General features: G+C 38.5%; 1 protein-coding gene across 1 annotated transcript in view; it reads left to right on the forward strand.

Moving 5' to 3' along the window:
• Positions 1-27,422, forward strand: part of LOC128381500 (zinc finger protein 385C-like) — a 38,983-nt gene that overhangs the window by 759 nt on the left and 10,802 nt on the right. The window lies entirely within an intron of this gene.

Genomic DNA, 27,422 nt, shown 5'->3' on the forward strand with positions numbered 1-27,422 from the left:
ATTGTTTAATCATGTGCTACAAAAGTGAGTAATATTAAGATGAATTTCACATCAGAATGTGTCAGCTTTAGTCTGTCTACAAGACAAATTAAGACAAATTAGTGGCCAGACGCTCCCTGCATGAGTTGACCTTTTCCTCAGTAGTCATTTGACTTGTCATAGCAGGAAAAGCACAGGTGTAACTTATAACATTAATAATGGCTGCACACCAGGACCCATTTAGGAACACCTAAATGGGACATTTAGGCATTTCAATTTATGTTATAAATTAGTCAAAATGTCCACTGCTGCATCAGTTTCAAACAAAATGTTGGTATTTAAGCAGCCATAAATCGTGACAGTTTAATACTTAATGCGATAGAAGAACAAAATAGACCCTCGCCAAAACTGATTCATAATAACATTATATTTGCTCAACACCACAAACTACTGCCTCAAACTGGCCACAGTTTAATCAACAATTCTTCCAGTCTGAAACAAAACTGAACATTATGAGCTTCCCCAAATTGATATTTACTGCAGGGCTTTTGTATTATCAGTCGTTCTCTTATGTTATCTGTCCCCCGTATATGAATCATTTTCTCCTTTTATAAAAGATCTGTGTACAAGTGGCAGAAACAGATGCTTAATTGTTTTGTTTATGAGTCTGAGGCCTCTCTGTGGCAGATTTTGATTTCAAGAACATGTCACATAGCAGGAGTTGGGTCTGGCCTGTAGTTTTTCAGTTGCATTATAGACAGAGAATTTTTAACCCAGCCAGGAAAAATGTGGAGTATGGAGGCACAATAAACTGTCATTGTTTGACACTGATTCTGCAGGTTTTGCAAATTCAGACTTCCCAGAAAAAGTTAGAGCAAGAACATGCTTGGAAAATGTCATAAACCTCATTAAAATAGGTGTTAATTTATTTTGGCTCATAGTGTTGTCTCTTGTAAACGTTCACATCTGCAAAACATGAGGAGTTATTACACATTCAGTATATATTTACTATTCCAGAAGAGCCCCTCGCCATTTCCAAGCATTTTCTGCACACCTGTTTTGACGAAGGGCCATTAATCACCTTCACTCACCACCACCTGTGTCACTCTACCCGGCTGACCAGCTTGATCAATCAGTACTCAGAAAAAAAAAACCCTGTAATGAGTAACTGGCCAATAAGATGGCACTTTTAATGTTGATTTATGAGACTGTCTCTTTCTGTAGCTTACCACACAAATTTAGCTGCTTTAATCTAACACAGTGTATGAAATTAAATTAATACTTTATCCATTGTTTAATTTCTGGCTTATTTCGACCTCATTCTGTTATCATCAGAACGTTATTGACTTTTTCGGTGTCAGATAATAGCTTTTGAAGATCATCATTCATACTTAAGTGTGGGACTGATCCAGTACGAAGGGAGAGGTGGTGTGTGTGTGTGTGTGTGTGTGTGTGTGTGTGTGTGTGTGTGTGTGTGTGTTTGTGGTGACTTCTGGGTAACAAACTTTTAAACTTCTAGACTTATTGAAATCAGGAGCTTTGATGTGTTCCAGTATTTATGGAAATCTGGGTACATATCCAACTGTCTAGCTTTCTGTTGCAGAATAACACACCTCTGTGCATGTCACCTCTCTTGGTGAAAATGTGTGCTAGCTATAGCAGCCGAAAATCACAGACTTCACATGGACAGAGACATATGGCTGTCTACGCCTTCCTCGGGCCAACAGAGGGAGTTAGCAAAGCAGGAAGAATAGGGTCACTCCAAACTGGATGAAAACATGAGACGGCAAAAATCAAAAAATGGATACAGATGCTGTCTGAGGTAAAAGTGACAGGTGCATGCCAGGGTCTAAAAAATGAGGGGGAAAAAAGTGTTTTGCTGCTGATTTGGCCACTCAAAATGTGCACTGATTTTTAGAGTCATAACCTAGTCAGAAGTCTAGTCTGAACACACAGCCATGACAAACATATTTTTAGATTCAGTGAGACTTACGCTTTCTGATGATAATATTGTCTACTATTATCTACTGAATTAGCATCTATGAATCCATTCAAAAATCATATGAAAAACATGCTCCTTATAGCTCCAGAAGGTGTGTGAAAATAATACATTTTTTTAGTATCCTTCAGTATCAAAGTAATCCAGTGATAGATGTCTGTTCAAACATGTGTACATTGTAAACAGGAACTGTTAATAGCTCATTTGGCATACTTTTAATAGTGCCAATTTGCTGAATAGAGAAAGAGAAAAGAGATTGGTTTACTCAGCAGGCATTTATGCAACCTACTGCTACATGTGTGGTTTATGTGATCTATATTTATCAGGCAATCACAACCCTGCCAAATGTTAGCATGCTAAAATATTAGCCACAGCTAAATAGACTTTGGCTCTACACACAACCCAGAAGTGTGAACTGTATAGCTTTTCTGCATGACATTACCTTATGGAGCTCTGGAGTGGCTTCCCTTTGTGATGCTAAAACTTAAAGCAATGGATTGATCTTATACCATTAAAATGTGATGGTGATAAGGCTGACATGCAAAGTTTAAAAAAAGTTACATGCCTTTGTGTGCCTTTGTGTGTGATTTCACTCCCACTTCATTTTTTACAGTAATAAAAAGCACAGATGTAATCAGTTCAATTTTTGATGGATCATAAAGATTTGGGAATGATAGAGATGTATTGTTCACCTTTGTGTGTTTGTCCAGTTATGAGTAACAGTAGTATATCATTGAGGCTGTATCTGCATATGTATCTGACAGAAGACATTTATAATCTGGAGAGTAATATGACCTCCATTTTGCTCCAGTTTGCTGGCAAGACAGTAGGGTGAAATGAGTTCTCTCAGACGAAATGCTGCCCTTTCTGACACATTTCTTTAAAATAAAAGGAATTATGTCCTTATTATTAGTGACTAATGCTATTACACCAGTAATTATCACCAATGCAAGTCCAGTTTAGACTCACAGGTCACCCTATAAACGCTTCACTCATAGAGGCTGAGGACAATCTCCCAGGTTTTGTTGCTAAAACTGGGTGGAAACAATTAGAGAGTTTAAAGAAACCTGCATTGCAGAACCAATCCAGTCTTTAGTGTGGCCCTTCATAATGGGGTGGTGATATGTCGTTCAATACAGTGGAGAATGAGGGGGAGCATTACTTTTCAGTAAGGCATGTCCTTGACAAAATGTAGGGGGGTGGGTTTTCTAGCAAGCGCCTCTACGCTGTTCAGTTTGTATACATCTTCTTCTTGGGTGTCATGTGAGAACATTTTCCTCTTATCCTAAATCACAGCTTTCTTTGGAAACAAACTTCTGTTAATTTGTCATTTTTGAGTTGATGAATGCCACCTGTTCATGATAATTTGCATGATCAACGCCCCCCTATTGCTATGAAGCTTACATGTTTCTTTCACTAGGAATTCCACATCTCTGAACTTAAAGTCGGAAAGCAGCAGCTGAAAACATGACAAATTTAGCAGTGTCAATAGTTGAATAAGGGGACCCAAAACAGTTAGAAAATATTAATAAACTTCCAACAATTTCTTGAGTACTATGCCATACTGTGACAGAAATAAAGAGGGAATTGTCTCAGATGAAGTTAGATTCTTAAAAATATATTTTGAAGCATATAATGTGGGAGATATCAAGGAGACAGTGACGGAGGACAACAGAACATTATACAGTAGGTGGTCTTACACTGTTGGGTGCAACTGAGGATGCTAAATAGCGACATGCTTTAAGAGCCAGACACAGCTGTCAGAGGCGATGAGAGAACTTGCCAAAATATGCCAATAACATTTTTTTAAAAACATGTTCATTGTTCATCATTTAATTCCTTTCATGATGTGCACCTCTCGAGATGCATCAACGGCATCAACACTGACAGAGTTTAAACAACCAGCCGGCTGCAGGCCACAGTGTCAGAGCCATCTCATCCACTAATTGAAAGTTAAGCTGAGGCTCACTCATGGGCCTCATTTTGTCAGTCCCTCAGGGTGAAGGGCCTCTCGTCTCCCCACACAGAGCACAGAGTGATTTCACACCTGCCATGTCTGAACCAGTTAAATGAACCCCACAGCATTTGACCCCTTTTGTTTTGGCTGCTGTGAAATTAACAGTAAAATTGAGCAGTGCAGCAAACAATTGTTTGGACTAAAATTAGCCATGAAATGGTTTTATCGGGAGCAAAAGTGCAACTGGATGGAAAATAGCCAGTAAATTACCCATTTAAAGATGCAGACCAGTTCCATTTTCTTTCCGGTTTCCTCTACTAATTTGTCATATTTAGATTTTCAACTAATGATTTTTTCATTACTGATTAGTCTGCCATTTTCCCCTTGAGTGATTGATATCATTTGGACTATAAAATGTCAAAAAGTGATGATAAATGGCCACTGCAATAGTCTGGAAATCCTAGATGATATCTTTAAATGCCTTGCTTTGCCTGACCAACATTTTAAAACCCAATGATATTGCTATCACTCAAAACAAAGAAAACCAACAAATCCTTTTTTTTTGAGAACCTGGAGCCAGAGGTCCTGATTTTTGTTAGAAAATATTTATTTTAATCATTATGAAAATTAATTCAGATTAATATTATAAGTATTCATTGACTTACTGTTTCAACTCTAGTGATATTTACATCAAAATAACACTAATGTTGATTATAAAGCAGTGGCCCTTATAACCAACAGAAAACCAGATGGACAAGTCAACCATTAGTGCAAGATAGTTGGATTTGTTTATTTATAGCACTGAGCATCATTGTCTGTGGTAGCTGATGTATAATAACATCCTGTAAAAACAACATGAGTCACTGCAGGATTAAAAAAACAAAAGAAAAAACAAAAATCAATTTTCAGGCAGATATTGGCAGAATAGCTAAACAGATCATCTTGTAATTCTTGTAAACAAAAAGGAAAATCTAACAAATCCACAATTGTGAGGTCTCATACGATGTCATGCAGTTTTCTCAGGAAGTCATCCTCCCTGTCGCCTGTATTTCAGTAGAGAGGAGAAAAGGAGGACGAGCCAAGTCAATTAAGGTGACTATTAGTATAATTCAGTCTGTGCTACGATTAAACCAACCTAATAATACCCATTCCCTTCCCACAGCTGAACTAGCATTCGCTTTATTTAGCTTCATGAAGTGATTGCTCAAATGAAAGAGATTTTAATAGGGTTGTTCTCACTGGGGGCCTTTTGAAAAGGGAACGGAGCAAAGTACTTTTCACTTCCTTTCCACTCCGCACTAATCTACAGGACCACTGTGGAGTTAGTTCACTTGAGGGGTTACATTTTTCTCATTTCCAATATACTTTGTGTGTGTGTGTCTCAATTGTGTGTAGAGGAATGTGAGGTGGCTTTTGTGTCGCGTATGTGTTTTAGTGACAAGTACGGCATGACTGTATGAACTCAGTCTGTTGGATGGTCCACTACTTCGTCCACATTGAAACATCCTAACAACTACAGGATGGTTTCATAGACTGTATTTAAAAATATATACTTAATTTTACGTTACAAACATACATTCAGACATGTTCAGACAGTCAGCTGTTGGAAATTAGATGGAAATTCAATTTCATTCAGCCTGATGAATACAGTTTGGCCGACCGCTCGCTGTCCTCTAAGCACCTCAAGAGCTGTGATGCTGTAAAAGTAACTTTAAAGTCATATCATGTGTTTGTGCACAGTTGGACTATAAAATAGCCAGTCAACTTTGCTGTCTTTGCTAAATGATGGAATATAAAGAGAATTTATTAGGAGAATGACTAAAGTGAAGTGGGTGTTCATGTATCTCATAAAAAGGCTTCAACGGAAAAATAAGTTGTAAAATCCATCAGTGATCTCCCCAAGAGCATATGTCTATTCAAACATTTCCTTCTTCTCGTTTCCCAAGCCAACAATAGTAGTGTGCAACTAAAATCACCAGGACAAATTTCTGTATTTTCTCATTCTTTCTCAATAGTTACACCATGTAAATGTATGTTGTATGTTAAATGTATAAATTGAGTCAGCAGGGTACAAAATGTACCTACAGTATGAGAAAGGTTCTACCTCAGCCTGTATTATTCTGCATCACCTCTTTCCCACATAACACTCAGAGTTTTGTCACTTTGGCTGCTGACGTATGGTCCTTCCAACATGGCATTCATTTATTTGAACAAGTGTGGCACCATGAGTCTACAATAAACTAAAACACTCCTTTATCCTGTAGCTCTCCCTTTTTTGAAGAGGAGTCAGTGGGAAGTCGAGTTCCTTTTATTTACGTCCAACAGGATTTAGAGAAGAAAAGAGAAGAGAGAACAGGATGTATTGGTGAAAAGGGAAAATTGTAAAAATACAGAAATAATCCTTTGGGGGAGATTTTTATTCTACTCATTTCCTGTCTCTTACCATGTACTGTATCTACAAGACATTCTGTGTGCCACATACGTCACATCCTGACATCAGACAGTAAAAAATAGTAGTCAATGTTAATAAATGTTAATACCTTAGTGGTCAGATGTCTTTGAAGGTTGTTTGTCAATTGGGTGGTCTTTAGTAAGTCAGAGACTTTTTTGGCTCAGGCACCAGGCGAGCAATTGGACTGAATAGGCGCCATCTTTGAGTTTGATATCCAGATCATATAATGGATCTATTATTCACAAAACCACCCATTATGCTAGCATTATGCACTGATTTGGCCCAAAATGTAGCATGTAGTATGCAGAATGTAAACAAAGGCAAAATGTGCAGTATGCCAAAAATACCCAGATGTCATAGTGTTTTGGAAAAATCCAGTAGCCTATGCATCCAACCATTCAATTAACCTACTGGGTCCCACAAACCAAAGTGCTGGAAAGCTCACAGCAACTGGTCATTCTTCTTCTGCTCTCTAATTTGTTGCATTTGATTTTCCACAGGGTGCACCTCCCTGCGCCCCTTTTATTGGCATCAAATTTGTATTGTTTCTACGTTTTTCTGTGTAATGTGATTGGACAATTTGTTGATGCCTGTTATTCTTTTTTCTTTTTTTGACAAAACACAGGTGGATCTGGCTCCTTTCAACTGTCAGATAGTGAACCCACTATACCGACTTTCGCTTTTCAAAAACGGAAAACAGCTAAGACTGGCTTAGCATACTGCAAATTAAATCAATTTAACAGTTTTATACTCCATACTACTTGGAAAAGCAGTATGCAGTATGTAGTGCAAACGGCATACTGCGTTAGTCGGTAGTGTGTTGAGATGGTTCCAAAAAGAGGCACTCAGTCAGTCACAGCTGTTGCAGTCCAGCCAAAAATAATGTCAGTCAGAGAGGTGATAACATTTCCTGCACCAGTTATTGCAATTTTCGCACTGAAAGGGAATATTATTAAGATTAAGATAAAAATTAAGCTTCTCTTCTTCCTGGAACAAAGCATCCTTTCACTATGAGCAATGAGGAAAGTTGGGTCTCTGTAAATTAAAGAGTGCAGTCTTGACCTGCTCTTTATAAAGAGTGCCCTGAGATAACTTCTGTTGTGGTTTGGCACCATATCAATAAAATTGACTTGACACTAATGGAAAATCTCTAAATGTCTCAAACAGAGCTTCACTGGAGATTTACTTGCCTTTCTGAAGGTTGAATTGTCTCTTCTCCTGCTGTATGCCAACGTAGGTACATGGTGCCAAAAAAAAAGAGCCTGTAGGCACATATGCACACAGAGCCAGACGTGCTCACATACACACAGAAACATACTCTGTGAGCTGTGAAATAGGACACTTATCAGCTGGAGTTTTTGTGTGCATGGCCTCATTTCATACAGAGGAGCTGCTGAGCAAAAGCAGCCATTTTTAAGATGTCACTTTATCTGTCATCACCGACCAGGCTGCACAGTCTGAAGGCCTGCTGTAGTGAGTGTAAGCTAGAGAGGGAGATGCAGAGACTGAGAGAAGGGGGTGATGATCGCTTGTTCACCATTTCCTAATTTTTTTTGACTAAGTGGCTGGCAGATATGGTACTAAAACCCTCCGGCAGCTGATAGCTTTAAAGCAGACACCTGTTTTACAATACTCCCAATGGCCATGACATCTAAACAGGTCAGGGATGTCTCTGCAATTATCCAGGGAGTTGAACCTGGAAGTGCAACGGGGTTGTGTTTGTGAGAACATGAGTCATTATTCTGAATGTGAAACAGAGTCACGTGCTCAAGAGTCAATGAATATATTTGAATACTTGAAAGTAAACATGTCCAAAACTGGATTTATTATGTTTGCGAAATGTTGCTTTTTGGGATTGTTTTGATATCTGGGAAGACAGATGAAGCACCACTCTTCATATCTAGACTATATTTGATTATTTGTTTTATTATTATAATTCCTATAACCATGTATGTGATGGGTTGTTAAAATTCAGAATACAATTTTGGTATGGGGTAAATAACAAGGTTAAGAGAGGCTTTGTAAACAATGTCTGTGGTCTGTCAAACCCTAACATGTCATGTGACTCACACACTCATATAGGTAAATAGAGGTATGCAAAACTGATGTTTAGTAGGTTCACTGCAAGATGAAAGGCTGCTGCATGGAGTCGACATACGACCACTCTGCTTGAGGCAGAGTCTCGCTGCACTTTCATTTGAATGCAGCAGCCTGAAATCAAGTGTAAAACTGTCAGAGTTCGTCAGTGTTGTGCTTCCACACCACTCTTATTCAAGTGGACAAGGAGCACACAGAGCAGACACGGCATTGTGTGTGTGTGTGTGTGTGTGTGTGTGTGTGTGTGTGTGTGTTGACAACACTTGTATGACATTTGAGGGCAGGGTTTCAGGTTAGACTGTGTGAGAATAATTGCATTTATTTGAAGTGATTATAGTGCCTGTGGAATGAATAACAATGTATTGAAGGCCAGCCTTCTCCAGTAATTCAGACAAGTCTCAGTGTTGCCTCAGGTGTGGTTTGTTTGTTTGGTCGCTGTTGTTTTTGGAATGAGTTAAGTTTTTAGATGCAGCAAATCGTAAGGTCATTGTATACTCTGAAAAAAGAGAATAGTTTATTTCTTTAAAAAGAAAAAGAGGTCAGAATGAAAAACGGCCACACACTGTCTATCTGAAAGCTGTAATAGTCTCTAAGAAGTCACCAGAACCTTTACTTGAATAAAATGTATAACACCGCAATGCAAAAGTACTCAAGCCCTACATTTAAAATGCCCTTTATATATTTATGCTCTAAAAGGGGCCATTATGTATAATGGTTACTTGGATTATTATTATTATACATGCTTTAGCAAGCCTCTGTCATGCTGTTTTAACATACTGTACTTAAGATTCTGATGAGTAGTCTAACCTAGTAAATATATTTTATAAACTGATAATTTTATGTACATTACATCTTTTCAAAATATAATAATTTGCCCATTTTATGCTTTTAGATGGCTGACTATGGAAAGATAACAGGAAAGGAGGGGAAAGAGGTCGGGAACGAAAACATCGGAAACCAGGGATGTTGTGACTCATGAAGTAGAAGTAAAAAGCATTGTGCTAAAAACCGAAGTCAAAGCTCAAAGCACAAAAAAGAGACTCACACACCCAAATAAGTTAGATTGTTCATTTTCATATAGTTTTCTATATAACTATATTTATATAGTTTTTTTCAAACTTGAGCACAGGGGATAAACATTTTGGCAATACTTTCTTCCCGGTGTGCAATTTTGCAAACCCATTTTTTGTGCTTTGTATGTTAAATGTTTGAGCATCACTGTGCGGAATGATATATGAAATTGTGTTGCTACTCCAAAATACAACAGTATTCCCACTTAAGCCACTCATGATTTGTCAGAAACATAAGATGTCAAAAAGACTTTCTGTTGGCTCAGGGCAGCTTACCATATGCAGTAGGGTGTTAAGGTATTTTGTCCTAATGGGAGTGTATCATGCCCATTTCCAGGTCTATACAGTCTATATAATATGGGACTCTACTGGACTTTTTTGCTGTTTAAAAAATTACTTACATATCTTGTGCTGGCCTTTTGTGCAGCCCGTCTGTTCAGTCTGTATCTGAAACAGGTCGTTTTTAGCTCCTGTCTCTTTAAGGCCCCCCTCCCCATGAACCCACTCTGTTCTGATTGGCCAGCTCTCAGAAGCTGTGCCTCGGGAGACTTTCACCAGCTCCAGAGCCTGTATAAAAACTAAAAAATAGTAGCCATTTTTCATTTCTTTTTACTGTTCTGTACTGGAAATATAAACTGTTTAAATAATTCCATACAAGTGTAAGCCTGAATCTGATCCGAAATATGTGAGTGGACAACGCAAACAGCCAATGAAAGGACCTCATCAGCAGAGTACAGAACAGACGGCCGTTTGTGGGCATGCACAAACAACCTGACATCAGTTCGATGGGGGAAATAGAGGTTACTTTTTAAATGGAGCGAATATTAATTACCACAAGCATGTTATGTCCATTTTAAAACATGAACAATCTCTCAGGTTTTGCAGGGAAACGGCAGAACAAACATATCATTTAGGAAACGACTCCTACTTGAGCTGAAAACTAAACCTCTGCTGTTTTAATTATGATGCTGATTATATACATCAGTCACGCTGGTGTTGGGTAGTGAAAAGAAATAATGACTTGGTGCAGCATGAGTGATTTGGGTGTTTTGAAACCCCTGCACACTCAACCTATTGGAAATGTAAACAGGAGCATTGAAATAATTGATTCTAATCCAATAGTACCTCACAATCAATCAACACGTGACTGCTGTACGAATCACAACAATACCGTATCTGTCTGTTGATCTCGGCATGTGAGGCTTATCATTTGGATGGAGATCGAAAGCTTTTAAATGTTTCGCCCTCGTGCCCATGATGTTGATAACTCAGGAAAATAATGTTGCACAGCTGCATTTTAAGCAGGAATGTAAGCAGCATAGAAACAGACTGATAAATAGTTCCTATTGTTGTTAAGTAATACCAGGAAGGAAATTACATTTGAGTGTCCCTAAAGGAGCATGCAGGTGTAAACCATGAATAGGAAATGGTGCTGGGAAGAAGAACAAGAAAGGGGAGATGTGGGATGTGCATGTGGTTAATAGCCAGTCCTCTGCCAACTCTCTCTCTCTCTCTCTCTCTCTCTCTCTCTCTCTCTCTCTCTCTCTCTCTCTCACTTCCCCCCGTCTCGCTCACTCTCTCGCTTTTTCGCTCTCTCTTACATACTCATACACGCAGAAGAATACACACTCGCTCTTCAGACACTCTCACCATCACACTCTCAACCTCTTTTCCTTCTTCTCCACTGCCTTTCAATCCTCATCGCTCCTCTCTCTCTCACCTTCGTCTCATGAAAGGCAGCTTGTTCAGTGGAAAATGACGCTTTTAATTGAAGCACATGTGTGACGTTCTTTAGCTGTGGCAGTTTGGATCGCAGCCAAGATGTGTCACTGACCAAGAGAGGGGACTGCCATTTCACCTCACTTAGAGAAGCTTAAGTGGATAAAATATAGGAAGAAAGACTGCAAGGAGGGCACTTTGTTGGTTTTTGTTGAACTTCTCTGATGGGAGATAAGCTTACAGGAAAAGCTTGATTCAAACACAGAAGAACGTGGCGAACAGAGGAATCATAAAACACGTGGAGATGCTGTTAGGTAAGACTGTTTGTTTACTCTGATGTGGCAACATAATGTGTCAGTGCCATTTATTTACAGGATGTGACATTATCTTTGTAAGGAGCTGAGAAAAAAAATCAGTTTTTATTAAAGTTGTTTTTTTGTTTTTTTAATTAATCTACCTAAATGCATGCAAGCACTCCCCTGTCACAGTGTGTTTAACAACAATGACTTCACATCATTGCTCAAGGGCAGAGTCAGTCTCCTGCCTACCATCTGCCCTATTTCAGTTCCCCTGCATCCAAAATGAGTCCCAGGCCTGTTTGTTTTTCTAATTGACCCCTTTTGATGATGCCAAGTGTGGAGCTCAGACCCATACAACACTGTCGTTCCCAGATGTGTCAAGTCATTTTAAAGCCACACAAGAACACCGCTGATATCACTGTGCAGATTGCTGGCAATTATGTCTTCACCTCCCCAGGGAAATATGCCCAGATTAGCTCGCATAATTGGAGCCTGTTAAAGATAAAGGCAATGTGGGGATTTTTAGTCATTTGTGTTTATGTTTTTTTCAGCTAAGGGAGCAAATTGCTGATTACATTTGGACTTTTTAAATGTAGAACTACCTTAGTTGTATCAAGTCAAACCTATTAATTTCACCCACCCACGCACGCACACACACACACACACACACATACAAACAATAGTACTAGGAGACAATCCTCAAGTTCTTAGTTTGACCTCTGCATACATAGAGTTTAATATGCATTGGTTTATGATTTAACCTTCAATTAACATTGAGACAAAAGTTGTTATAGTCTTGGTGAGATGATGAAGAAATAGCGTTTCTCTTCCCACTGCCCTAAAGCACGGGGTTAAAAATATTTTAGTATACATTTTGTATTTTGTGATATATCTCAGTAGCTTAGACACAAATACACACAGTGCAGTGTGTGCCTAGATGGAAATACTAAGAAGTGTCTGTGTGGCAGCTCTGGGCGCTTTCTTCTTTAAATGGCAGATTAGGAAGATCAAAGGGAAACAGTTGGAGAGGAGATAACTGTAGAGTTTTGCCTGGTGGCCATGCTGCAGCTGTCCCCACCCCTCCACCCCTCGTCAAGAACTGCAGTGACAGCCTATGTATATAAATCTCTTTTTCTGTAACATGCCAGAGATGTGACAATGTGTGCAAATCTCAGGATTTCTACGCTCGCTGTCTTTTGTTTAAAATCATTGGATATAAAATAGTATGTTGCACAGCAGAAACTGGGGAAGTTACTCTGGCGTTACCAATGCTTTACTTGAATAAATAGGATAAAACCAGTAATAGTGTAATCATAACATACACTGAGGACTCGATTCTGTGTATCCCGCTAATCATATGTTTCCAAAAACACATGATTCCAAACTGCTTTATGGATGGTGAAAAACAAAGAACTGATATGATAAAACAAACCACGTAATACAATAAAACAAAATTATTAAATAAAATCACAACCACTATAAAATCTACAAGACAAAACAATAAAACTGGTTGAAATGATGAAATACCGAAGTATTAAAAGTTAAGAGATTTTCCAATGTTGGCAAATTAATTCATCCTGACATTGCAAGATAATTTATTCCAGAGCTTTGGGCCAAATTGTCTCCTTTAGTTTTGAGTTTAGTTGTCAACCCCATGTTTTCCCTCCTACATGTTTTCTGTTGCTTACTACTGTCAACTACTGGAAAACTCCCAAACATTAATAAAAAAAAGAAAAACAATAAGAATGAATACATGTCAAGTGTTTCATTTTAATTTTTCCCAATCTCATTTCCTTTTAAATTAGATGAAACAAAAGTATGTACTAAAATTCTGCGTCTACTTGTGCAAAGGCCTGTTACACATCGTCATGAAAATAAAAACCCTATGTGCAACAGAGGTTAAAACACAAGGAAATAGCTTTAAAATTGCAGCAAATGATTATTGCCGGATCAGCCTAAAATAACCTACTGCAGGTATAACCACTTACAGTACCACAATGGATGCTTTCCTTTCTGTAGAGCAGTTATGTTGTGTGCTTTTGTATCCTCTGCTTTCCGCCAAATAAGACAAATGTGATCTTCATCTTTCATACATCATTCTTCATCATCCTCCTAGAAAGATTGATGCTCTCTTAAATTATATTTTGTAATCATCTTATCCATAGTTATTAAATATTTCATAGTTAAATATTGACAACAGCATTTTTCTTATTATTTCAATAACTAGAAACCAGTATTTTTGGACATTGTGTGTTTTGTTCTGGCCGGGCGTACAGTACAAACCCTCTGAAAACAAAATATTTCACACGAAGTTATTATCTTCTTAAATGCAGTATCCATAATAGGAAGTAGCACACAAGCCGAGTGCAACAAAGTAAAATGTTTGAATACAATTGAAACAATTAATGTACTGTAGTGCTTTCTGACATGAATGCCGAATTAATTTTAATCTGTTAGAAACCTATAGCATTAGTGTCATTATGACCTGTCATATTAGCTATGTGACATTAATCTGTGTTGAATGGTGGAGACAGAAGAGAGATAGAATAAGCAAGTACTTGTTTCCTCTGTTGCGGAAAAGTTTTTTTTCAAAATGTGTGAGAAGACAAAAGTTCATGAGTCATATCAGATGGGTACATTAATTTTCCTGTTGGGGCTCATATACACCATCCAGCAGTGTTAATGAATCATTATTCTAATCGTGGGGTAATGAGTATGGCGCAGTATGGTTTTAATTGCAATACTGATCGTACAGATTATCTCAGTGAACAAATTTAATTAGACTGCTGTACTTTGACTCAGTGCCTAATGTCAGAGAGATTGTTTTAATGTCTTTGTTACACAGCAGTATTTGAAACACTCATCATCAGTGAGAAGGCAAGTCAGTGCAATATGACATCCCATAGAAAACATGGTCTGAACATAGTCAAAATTCATCTGTCAGACAAAAATAACAATATTATAATAACAATAACCCACACTATCTTACTTTTACAGAATTTATATGTGACAGACATGCCATATTTTCCTGTTGCCATGTGAAAACAATGACAAAGCAGATACTGTATGTTAAAACAAACATACACATTTGGGAAATAGGAGAAATATACTTATACTGCCCCTTTATGCAGTCCCTCAGTTCAGCCTCTGTCTGAAACAAGCTAATTTAGCTCTTGTCTCTTTAAGGACCCCCATTTACCCACTCTGTTCTGATTGACCAGCTTCTGGAGGCTTTCCTTTACTCCATACATAAGCAACATACATAAACAAGCTACATAAACAGTAACAGTCAGATTTGATTTATTTTTGTTGTTCTTTACTCAAAATTTTAACTTCTCAAATACAGCTGTACAAGTGTGATCTGAAATACACTGCCTGGCCAAAAAAAAAGTCGCCACCAAAACAAAAAGGTCACACACTGTAATATTTCGTTGGACTGCCTTTAGCTTTGATTATGGCATGCATTCGTTGGGCACATAATGTTGCTGAATCTAGACCTGATCAACTGCAGCAACCCCAGATCATAGCACTGCAGGCTTGTACAGTATGCACTAGGCATGATGGGTGCATCCATTTCATCTGCCTCTCTTCTTACCCTGATCACTCTGGAACAGGGTAAATCTGGACTCATCAGACTACATGACCTTCTTCCATTGCTCCAGAGTCCAATCTTTATGCTCCCCAGCAAATTGAAGCCTTTTTTTCAGATTAGCCTCCCTGATTAGCCTCACAGCTGTGCAGTCCCAATCCGGAAATGCTCTTACTTTCACTATTAAACATTTAGTGAAATCAAATCATACAAAAACAACAGTAGAACTCAGGGCTATGTTTACTACAGGCATGCATGGGCATATTCCAAGATGATGATGCCAGGATTCATCGGGCTCAAATTGTGAAAGAGTGGTTCAGGGAGCATGAGACATTATTTTCACACATGGATTGTCCACCACAGAGTCCAGTCCTTAACCCCATTGAGAATCTTTGGGATGTGCTGGAGAAGGCTTTGCGCAGTGGTCCGACTCTCCCATCATCAATACAAAATCTTGTTGAAAAATGAATGCAACACTGGACGGAAATAAATCTTGTGACATTGCAGAAGCTTATCGAAACAATGCCATAGCGAATGCGTGCCGTAATCAAAGCTAAAGGCGGTCCAATGAAATATTAGAGTGCGTGACCTTTTTTTTGGTGGCGACTTTTTTTTTGGCCAGGCAGTGTATGTGGAAAAGGCGAACAGCCCCTGGAACAACCTTAGTAACAAAGACTACAGAATGGACTGCAGTTTGTGGGCCTTTAACTTTAAGGAAATATTTTTATTCATTCACCTCATGTTTTAGAAATTTGACTTATTTTACTGATTTAACATCCGACATCATCACAGTGTAAATGACAGAAAATCACAAAAAGCATGATATGTCCCTTTTAACATGAAATGATGATTTGACTCATCACATTTCACAAAATGTATCGATCACAAGAACTCATTTGAAAACCATAATAGTACAATCTGCATAAATGAATGTGTCATGCTGATTAAATTGTTTTGGGTTGTAATGTCTTTTTATATTGCCATGTGTTTCTTTTATATCCTGTCTTGATGCCTTTCCTGTATTATGTAAGGGACGTTGAATTGCCTTGTTGTTGAAATGTGCTATACAAATAAATCTGCCTTGCCTTGTACTAAATCTTCGGCTGCATCAAAACCTGCCCTCCTTTACCTGAGCTCTGTTAACAGAGACTGACAGCCCCAATCAGTCACTGTAGAGTGTTGACAGTGTGAGTTTGATTAGGCTGGCTGGTAATGACTGTGGGAGTTCAGACACACATACACCCGCATACATACGTACGCACACACATACACACACACACACACACACACACACACACACACACACACAGGAAGACATTACAATGACTTACAATGTTTCTTGAAGCCTGCTTCCACCCAAACACTGAGCTACATGCTGAACCCCGACACTATCACTAACCTTAATGAATAGATTGGGGAATTTTGTTTTGTTTGCAGATTTAAGTCCCCACATCCTGCTTAGACACACACACATTACTGGTTTTAGTGGCTTTACCATAACTTCAATTCAACTTGAGGTCAAATATAATGCCAAGATTCCTAGCATTAGTTTTGACATAGGGGTCAAGCAGGCCAAGACATTGAAAGGTGCCATTTGTGGTATTTTCAGGGCCAACACTGAGATGCTCATTTTATCAGGATTTAATTGAAGAAAGTTGAGAGACATCCAGTTTTTTATGGCAGCTAAATAGTTCTGGAGAGTGTCTAGATTGCTATAATCATCTGGTTTTACTGAAAAATATAGCTGAGTGTCGTCCACGTAATAATGATAGGATACAACCAAAGTGACAGATTATCTGGCCCAAAGGAAGCCAAAAGTCAAAAGAATAGGACCCAGGATTGTTCTCTGGGTTACCCCGTATAACAGTGGAGCAGATGAGGACACATAGTAACCCATAAATACTACAACATCTTTCCCTGAGGTACCAGCACGTGTATTTAGTACAGGGGTCTTCAACGTTTTCCAGGCCAAGGACCCCCAAACTGATGGAGAGATGGAGCGGGGACCCCCAACTTATATATATAGTAATTATTGTGTTTTATATTAAACTGGTCCTATAGTGCCATGTATAAATGTACCTTGTTATTGTGCATTCAATACTAAGATATTCAAATAATACCAGATATCCTAACCTCCAAAAAGTCGTTTCAGGGAGGTCCGTTCTGGGGGTGGGGTTCCTGTTACACTTGGTGTCGGTCCGGGGTGGGGGTTGTGATCGGTGCTGGTCCATGTGGGGTGGGGGTGCGATCGGTCACACAAATGCACACACCCGCGCGCAATCACTCTCTAGTTCGTCCTCTTGCTCACTCCAGGTTCCAGGAGATTGGATCTCATTTGGTGGCATCAGGGAGCTGCTATCAATATGCGGGAGACTCCCGGAACTTCTTGGAGAGTTGGGATGGCTGTAATACACAGGTTAATATAGGCTATTCGTGTTTTTATTTTAAACTTGTGATTTGCACAACAGCGATAGGGGCAGGTCCTCCTTGTTGGCAGGACAGGTGTTATGAATGAACCGGTGCCCAGCTTGAAAGAGCTCTTGTGTGTCGCTGAATGTGTGCATTGCTGACTGAAAGACGTCTTCTGCCTCCATTTATCGGTTCACTACAGTGTGTTGGATTCATGTTAATGTGTATTTAAAGACATTTCAATTTGTGGAAAAAGTTGCAAGGGGGAATATAAAAAAATGTCTCATCAACAAAACCTTCGCGAACCCCCTGCAGTAGCTCCGCGGACCTAGAGGTCGCGGACCCCCTGTTGAAGACCTCTGATTTAGTATATTAATGAGCATGGAGCAATTGGTGAAATTGAAATTAGATATAATATATATAATAGAAGGCTGTCTAGCAACGAGTTTTTCCAGTACTTCGGAAATGAAAGGTAATTTTGAGATGGGTCTAAAATTATTCAGAATGGATGGATCAAGGCCGGGTTTTATATATAAGGGGCTGGACACTAGCTGTTTTAAATTGTTTGGGGACATAACCAGAGGTGAGGGAAATGTTTATAATAATAAGTACAGTCAGGTCAATGAAAGGTAGGAAAAAAATGATAAATACAATGCATGATCTTCAGTTGAGGTGGCAGAGGCAACAGCATGAGCAAGTTGCACAAGCTGATTGAATGTGCTAAACAGAGCTCAGGGATTATGACTATTAAGTAGTAATTAAGTCTGAGTAGTAAATTCTTTTTGCATCCTTGATGTTTTGACTGAGTAAAGTCAAAAGCTCTTTCAAAATGAACATTGAGTCTTTTTCCAGCTGTGCTCAGCCCTCCTGCAGTCCTGCTTACAGCTGTTGATAGCATCATTTATCCACAAAGATGAGTTGGTGGCTGCTGCTGACCTTGTCGTAATAGGTACAATTTCTAATGCCAAGGAACACAGGTTATTGAAATTTTTGGTCAGATCATTAATGTTAGAGGTTTTAATAAGGCTCTTATATAAATCAGAGGATAAATGTGAACTTTGAAGCAGACTGGTTATTAAAAATGTGAAAACATACTGATAGCTTCTGAATTAGAGAAGTTGCCTGGATGCAGGAGTCAAATTGGAGAAATGTATGATCAGAGAAGGTCTATCAATGAGAGGGCCTAGATTATGGCCTTGGGTATGAGATGAATCAGAGACATGCTGCACCAGATTGAATGAATCAGTAATGTTTAGGAATTCAATTGCAAAATGGCTAGATGTGTTATTGACAAGGATATTAAAATAGTAATAATTGTATCATGGTTGAGGACAATGGAGGATGGGCATTCGGAAAGTTATGCTAAAAAGCTGTTGTTTGGTTTGAGAGGTAGACTGAAATAGAGAAGACAGGGTTTTAACAGTTTATTTTATATAAATATTTAAAAAGTGAAAGGGGACAACAGTTTTTGTTTTGGTGATCAGTAATAAGTGATATTAAATGATAAGTGTGGTTATAGTAATAAAATGTGCTACATGGCATAACAACAAACCTGGATACCAGCTGTTGTACCAAGCTGATGGTTGAATAAACCCAAAGGGCTTTTCAGCACATGCAAGAAATTCTTACTGTAACTAGCTCCAACAGTGGAGAGTGCACTGCTCTGGAGAGTCAGCATCAGTGTTTGTATGAATAGACTGGTTAAAATAAAAAAAGGCTGAGCCTGCACAGCATTATGTGCATCTCCTCAAGGTGTAAGATGGGTTGTCTCAGGTGTTTTTTTGTGTCAACAGCCATCAGACTGTGTGATGCTACCTTTCCAAACAGCTCCACATTCTGGCTCACTTTCCATATGTTGTGTCTCAGTGTATGGCTTAGCATACATTCTGCTATTGTACAGCAATAGTGTACATGGACTTATTGTAAAGCCCCTGATGTCTGTCAGTCTGTTGGTAGGTAAGTCTGTCCAACACTTTGGCCCAGAGAAGGTTATACAAAAAACAACTGCTGGTCAGATTGTCATGAAATTTGGTACAAATATTTACTGTGCCTTGAAAATGATTCTTGCTGATTTTAGTGACATTCTGACCTTTTCATCTCACACCACCTGCTGATCAAAGTAACACTCTCAACACCTTGCTCCATGACAAAGTATCTTGAAAACAAAAGGCCAAAACGGACAAAATCTAATAGGCAGATTGGCATGACATTTATTCAACATATTCACATGTGGATCAAAGTGAATCAGAACATTTTTCGAAAGTGCGAGTCCTACAATATCATGTTTCTGTTTGTTTTTGCTATATGCAGAAAGGATAACAAAAACAACAAAGCTTAACAGTCACTTTTAATAGATATAGCAAAATGATCATTTGTTCTGTTGAAAGCAGTTTTTTCTGTGTTACCACCATTGGAGAGAGGACTCTTAAAGACACTGGCACTTCTCAGAGGAAAGGTGCTATAGCTACTCTTGACACGCATGAAGTTGTCTTTGCACTATTTTTTACCTCCGGCTGGTTACTGTTACTTGAGCTGGTGCTGACTGGGGACATTTTTTCAAGTTTTCTTAATCTCTCTTTCAAGTGGTGACAAACGATTGAGGTCAATTGTTACAGAAACTCCTAAATGGCTCAAATGTTGCACAGGTTTCAGTTTGTGATGTACACACATGAACACACACACACATTTAACCTGCACATTCTGTCAGCAAAATGCTTTCACATTTTGGTATTTGCTGAAATGCTGACATGAATGAAAATATTGTGCTTCCAAATCTGGCGACGTGCCTTGAGAATCAAGCAGAAAATGCAAAACCCGCTAAAATATGCAGCAGCCAAGAGACATGACATTGCCCAAAAAAATCTTGACTACAAATTAAAGTGCTCTCCATTAGGATCTATGTAATACACTGTCAAGATGTTTGCATGATTAGGTTAGTGTATAACAAGACTGCTCAAAATACTTTTAAGATTCAAGTAAAGAGGTGCTTCTTTTAGCCATGGAGCCTTTGGCCTGTTCCTTCAGATCTGTGTTTTAACAAATATGATGATATTAGTTCTGTAGGATCAAATGTTTTCAATAAAATATTAAATATATTGTTGCTTTTTCTTTAATGAACAGTGTTAACATGAAAGAGGACTGGAAAGACCTCAGTAATGAATGTGCTGATACTAGCTTTCTTCTTTAATGTAGCCCTGATAAACATCTTTCAAGACGCACCAGTAGGCAGAGATCCTGTGATTCTCATCTCTGAAGTCGCTTATGCATAATCCTTCAAAATCACTCCACCATGCAGACTGCCAGCTTTACTGCAGCTCAGAGAAGAGCATTGAAACAGAAAGCTGCTAATTACTAAGTTCATGGGGCGTGTAAAGCTGCAGATAGACTTTAAATATCAATAAATGTGTGGTGCACATGTGCCGACTGCCGTTCAGCAGGTCTGATGGACTCGGGCTTATCTCAATTCAAGCAGATGGTGGCAGTTTATTTTAAGTGTGCTTGATACAAATGTGCAGAATGCTATGGAGGGGCAGGGGCTCTGCGAAAGAAACACATTGCTCTATCTGAGCAGCACTAATAGTGTATTCATGCTCATTTCCCTGCAGATCAGCTTTATTGTTAGTTTATCCTTCATGGCTACGATGCAAAAACTTATCAGAATCTAACAGCACATCACTACTGAGTACATCACGTACATTAAAATTCATTTGGCGTTTACCTGCATTCAAAAGACACTGTTTTCTTTACATAAACAACACAGACATCGCAGTGTGAACAACTATTATGTTGCTTTAAATACCAAAAAAAATGTGTTTGTAAGTTTACATCATTTGGTACTAGTGTTACATTACCAGATATTGTGAATATGATTCCTTTTGGAAACTCCACGGACTGCCTCCTCGAGAGTTCTGGTCAAATGTCTTTGTGTTGTGTTGCATTATGCATGTATAGACTACAAATATTAATTGCATTTTGCTGGCTGATCTGCTCTTTTGTGCCTGCAGCCCTGCCTGTAAGACTGTAGAAATCTGATAAATTGTGACTCTCTTGAATGTTTTTTGCTTTAATTCTGCTGTGCAGATAATAAAAGCTGCTGTAGCTTAGCAGAGTAATCACAGTATCCCGTGATTTTTCTTTGACCAGCAGACACTAGTCCTGGATTTCACCTTGAACACATTCAATAGCAGTTTATGGACCCTGGGGTGAAAATGGGCCCACAGTGCTCCAGTTGAAACTAGGACAGATTACCGCGGGGAGCCTGATCTGGGCTGGATGCTGCCCCGCAGGTAGAAATTCTCACGAAGCTGCCGGCTCTGCCAGCTGCGACTGTATGTGTTTAAATAGACAGTGACAGCCAGCGGGAGAATTTGCCTGTTGGCTGCCAGTCGTGGCCTAAATGTATTTTGTCACAATAAAGATGATTTATTTGAAGACCACATAGTGCAAGGTGGGGGCAGCACATTAAGCCATCATGGAAATTAGGTCTTCACTCTCCACCTTTTTGTTTCCTGTGGAGAGAGCTTAGCAGTGCTGTCAATGGCAGTTTTAATGGATGCTAATTCATCCTCCAGAACTCATCATAAATGCCTGGTTCTCTGCCTGTTGTGTAAACAATGAATGGCATCATCATTACTGCAGAAGCACAGCACACTAACCACTTCTGTTTTATGATTCAGAAAAGCTGTGTGCTTCATGCCATTATGGAGCAAATGCAAATAGAAAGATTGCTGTTGGGTGAAGATAGAGTGAGTGGGATTTATTTATTTTTTTTAAATCTTCAACATATGGAATACATGGTTCAGTAGTCACTTATGATGGCTTTATGTTATGCATTAAAAACAGCTGGGAGGAAGAAGTTGGACCAAAAGAAAGCAGCTCATGGTGGTCATCATAGCAGTATAGTTAAAGATAATTGTTAATTGAATGTCATCTGTGATTGCATGGATGTTAATATGTAACCAGCTGTGGTAATACATTACAACTAATACCCCAAAAAATATTTTATTATATATAGTAAATGTTTTTATGAATATAAATTATTAACAAGGGCGAGTTGTATAATATAATGTGTTTTTATTAAAGAGTTTGTTTGTATTCAAGCTGATATCAATTCAGTTTCAACTCAACACGAGCCTGTATCACTGCAGCATTTCATCAACTGGAAACCTTAGAAGTCAAAATCCTGCTGTAGCTGACTCAGTTTAGACTTAGCTGACTGTTATTAAAATTTTGGTCGCTGCAACAGATCAGCTCATCCAACTAAGAAGCATTTTCTGTGTGACCAAAGTCTATTATAGCTCAGTCTTTTGTGCCATAGAGGTCTATTGTTCAACACATACACACTGTAGTTTATTATGAGTCAATCCATCATATGTAGAGTACCAAAACCATAACATATATCACGTGTACTAATGTCATGTGAAAACTGTCCTCACAGGAGCATATTAATCTGGTTGCCTGTCTGCATTTTGTCCTGCTATAGATTCACCCACACCACATCAGCTTAGGTCTCTGTCATTCTGCTTCCATGCTTTAATCCAGAGATGCATAATTCATTTATCATATTATTGTGGCGACATTTTGGATGTTTTCCACATTAAATGCAGTAAAATTCTGCAACATCCCTAATTCTTTTGTTAATGTCACAAAGCATTAACACCACACAGGGGAAGCTCATCAGGGGATCTTAGTAGGTGAGAGAGTGCCTCCAAACCGCCACATTGGTTCAGACTGAAGACAGAGAGCCCTGCTCAGACAGATGATCCTGGGAAATGCATTCACCATGAAAAGTGCCAAAGCAGCCTTTCCTCTGATGCTTTTGCTCTGATTCGCCGCTATGAAAGCTTCTCATCCTCCCTTTCTTTCCGCTCTTCATGAAAAGATGCCATTTCTCTCCCTCTGTGATTGCTGTGATGTTGAGTCACCCAGAGACTAATCTTGGAAATAATAGAGATTAAGCTTTTCCCCCAGTTCTTTTTTTAACGTTGCTGTAATTTCTCCAGCTCATAATCTTTCATCCCCTCTCAATACGGGAAGGTTGGCTGCTGTGACCTACACTCCAAGCCTCTATGAAGAAGCTATTTTCCTGCATAGAAAAAAGAAAGTGAATGCAGATTAGTGAGCAGGAACTGGCTCATTTTCATGTGTTGAATTACATTTATAGTTGCATGTATAGTGGTATCTAAAGTGATGTGACCAACCCACTGTTCATGTTTGTAGTAGATGTGTTGTCTGTTGGTCAGTCCACCACAAAATTTCATGACAATCTAATCGTTGATAGGGCCCAATTTCATAGATTGAGACTGTAATAATCGAAAACATTATTCAATATATATATATAGATAGATAGATAGATATATATATATATATAGATATATATGTATAATTTAACAATATATTTATTATATAAACTATTTCTAAAGAGAAGTTGAATACGAGTTGAACACAGCCAGGGATCGTTTGGGGCCAGCATCTAGTGGTCATTGGTAGCATTGCACTTAAAGGTACTTCCACATTGGCTTCAGCCTCAAGCCTTGGTAATTACTGTTTGGTACACACCAGATGTTAATAATCCCCAGAGGGTGAATCCTAATGACTTCTCCTGACTTCTAATGAAGCACCACCATCAGGTCAAACTTTTGACTTATCTCTTGACTTTTTAGGTTAAACTTCATGAGATCAAAATTTAATTTGTCCAATACTTTGGTTTTCTGACTAAATATATGCAAAGCATTCCCATCAACCTCAGCTGCACTTTATGTGTAGTGCTAATTAGCAAGTTTTATCACACAATACATTAAACCTGTCAAACATCAACAAGATGACCTTAGCATCTTGCTCAAAGCACCGCTGACATGGCTGCAGACTAGTGTTGTGTATTTCCTTGTATGTGAGGTCATTTTCTATCTTAACACGATTTTCTAAATCCCCTCATTCAACCTTTTTATTTTAGGTTATAGGCACAGTATGAGTTCATGCAATTCTACAGTGATGAGCTGCTATTTATAAAAACTAATCAAGCCCTGCTGGTTAACACATTCCCAGCATGACGAAACAAATATAACCACAGCTTTAGTCCATCTTGTCAGATTGGCTGGAATGAAGCTTTTGTGACACTTGTCGGGTGCAAACGAGATGGGTAACTCACTTGAAAGGGACAGTCCTGTCAAAATTGTGTTCCTTTTGTCAACTGATGTTGTACAAATCCTCATAGTTGATGGCAGTTTCTAGTTTGTTCAGTGCAAAATGCAGTTAATTAAACGTCTCGCCCTGCTGTGTTTTGTGAATTTATGCGTAGGAGATTAATGAGATCAATTTCAGATTTCTGTAGGAGAGGGAATCAATGTCCCCAAAAGTCATACTGACAGGCAGATTAAGCACATCGGTCTAGCAGAGAGGGGGAAAAACTGTCTCTCATCTGCCTGTGGTTTTCTCTCTCTATCTCTCTTCCACTTCCTATCATTTCTCGCTTCTTCATCGTAACTCAATTCAATGCACTTCATTAGTTTATCATTATCATTCGGTACATGAGCAGTCCTGGTGGCACATTTAAATAAAATTGGAATTCATCAAAAACAAAATCAAGCCAGTAAACACTTGTAACTTATGTGTGTGTTGCAGAGGGATCTGAGCTGCACATCATACATGCAGGATGAAATAAGCAGTAATAAACAGATCTAATCACTCCTCTCATTTCCAAGTATAATCTAAATGGTGCATGGTACAGAGGACTGACTGTAAATCACTGAAGACGCAGTGTTAAAACAAGACAACATATAATCCAACATATATTTGATTAAATAGATGGGATCTGTCTTTCCCTCAACAGTTGTTGTCTTTCTTTTTTCATGTTTTTTTTCCTCTATAGCTTTGTTTGTGTGTGTCACATCATAGCTTTGAATCAGAGAGAAATTCATTCATTTGTCTTTGCTTCTTTGGTGATCCAGACATGCAATTTTGGTCAGTTCAGTTTAGAGCTGCAACAATTAGTTAATTAATTGCCAACTATGGTTTTGCATCATTTTTAAGCAGAAAATCTCTCTGATTCTAGATTCTCATATGTGAATATTTTTTGGTTCTTTGGGTTGTGTACTGTCAGTCACGACAAAACAAGACACATGACAATGTCTTCTTGGGGCTTTGGGAAACAATGATTGATATTGTTCACCATTTTTTGACATTGTATAGACCAAACTAATCAGTGAATCCAGAAAATAATCAACAGAGAACGGACAAATGAAAATAATTGTTGTTTGCAGTTCAATTTAGTTTCTCTCTGATTTGTGATTGTGTAGCAGTGCTTGTCTTAAGTTAGTGCCTCACTGGTGTAGTTTGATTGGTCTGTCTGTTGAGCAGGTAAAGGAATTAAGTCTTTCATTTATTCTTCTTAGAATATATTCCAAGAATGTGTATTTGTTATGGTTTTAGATACTCTTTTGCCAGAAAAAAATCCCCTGCAGCATTTGAATATGAATGATAAAACAGGATGTACTGCGGTGTGTTTCACCCACTGCTGCTGCTTTATTTTGTGTTATTGTAGGCCTCGGCTGATACTAGACATCAGGTCTCTAATCACTTTGTATTTGACTCTGAAAATAATGACACCTGTATTAAGTATTCCCTCTACAGCACTGTTCATAAAATTATTTTGAGCGAGTTTTGACTCTGAAAAGGTTGTTTTTCTCTTCTCTTCCCATTTCTCTGTTCTGTCTCTCTGTTCCACTAAGGCTTTAAAATCCATTTTGATTATGGGACCAGGTCAGTAAAAAAACATGCAAATGCTCAGAAGCTTTCAAAACCTGCCTCATCATCAGATAAAAAAACTTGAAATCCAAGGGTGAAAGAAGCAGAAAATTATGGAAAATCTTTTTCTTGTTGCTGTGCTTTTCCTTACTATGAAATAACAACAGTGGGCTTTGAGTGGGACTGTAGTCACTTTGCAGTATGTAGAGATTTATCCATCTCTTCATCAAAAAATTTGACATTTATTATAATTGATGGGTTTTTTTAAATTTAAGGCAACCACTGTTTTATGCTATGGCTTTTAATAAATGTCATTTATTTCATAATTTCATTCAATATCTTTGTAATTCATGGAATAAAATAATTGAATGATTAGAGTGGAGTAAAGCTTTCACGTCCCTGAGGGGCAATTTGGCATTCAGAAAACAGTTAATAAAATATAGGAATCAATCAAAGCAAAAATCTATTTTAAAAAACTGCACGTTAACGCCAACGTGTTGTCATTGGACAATTGTCATTAAAGCCACCTCGATAAAGCAGGGGAAAAAAGTCAGAAGCCACAGGACACTGTTGCATCCACAGCTGGTAACAGGCCAAATTACCTTTAACTGATGGAATAAAAGACCTCATTTATCTGTTAGAGCCACCTCTAGGAAGGTAAAATGGCTGTTTAATTGGGGATAAATTTGTCAGTAAGAGCAAACGTAGGTCTTAAACATATAAGCTAAAAAAATGTCATCTCTCTCTTTATCTTCCCTCATCTTCATCAGTCAATTTCATTCAGTTTTTCTCTGCATCAGGTTTCACCTACCAGTCAATACTCCCTTCAGCCATCTCATCAAGCCTCTTTCCACATTTTTCATCCTACCGAGGCCAAACCTGTGTAAAATGTACAGGGATATACTGGCAGAAATGGAATATGATATTCAGAAGTATGTTTTAATTAGTGTACAGTCACCTGCAAATGAGATTGTTGTGTTTTTGTTACCTTAAAGTGAGCCCTTAATCTATCTATAGAGGGAGCAGGTCCTCTTCCATGGACCTCCACCACCATGTTTCTATAGTAGCCCAGAATGGACAAACTGAACATTGGCTCTAGAGATGGCCTTT

Source organism: Scomber japonicus, chromosome 20 (genome assembly GCF_027409825.1).
Source record: "Scomber japonicus isolate fScoJap1 chromosome 20, fScoJap1.pri, whole genome shotgun sequence".
Taxonomy (NCBI): Eukaryota; Metazoa; Chordata; class Actinopteri; order Scombriformes; family Scombridae; genus Scomber; species Scomber japonicus.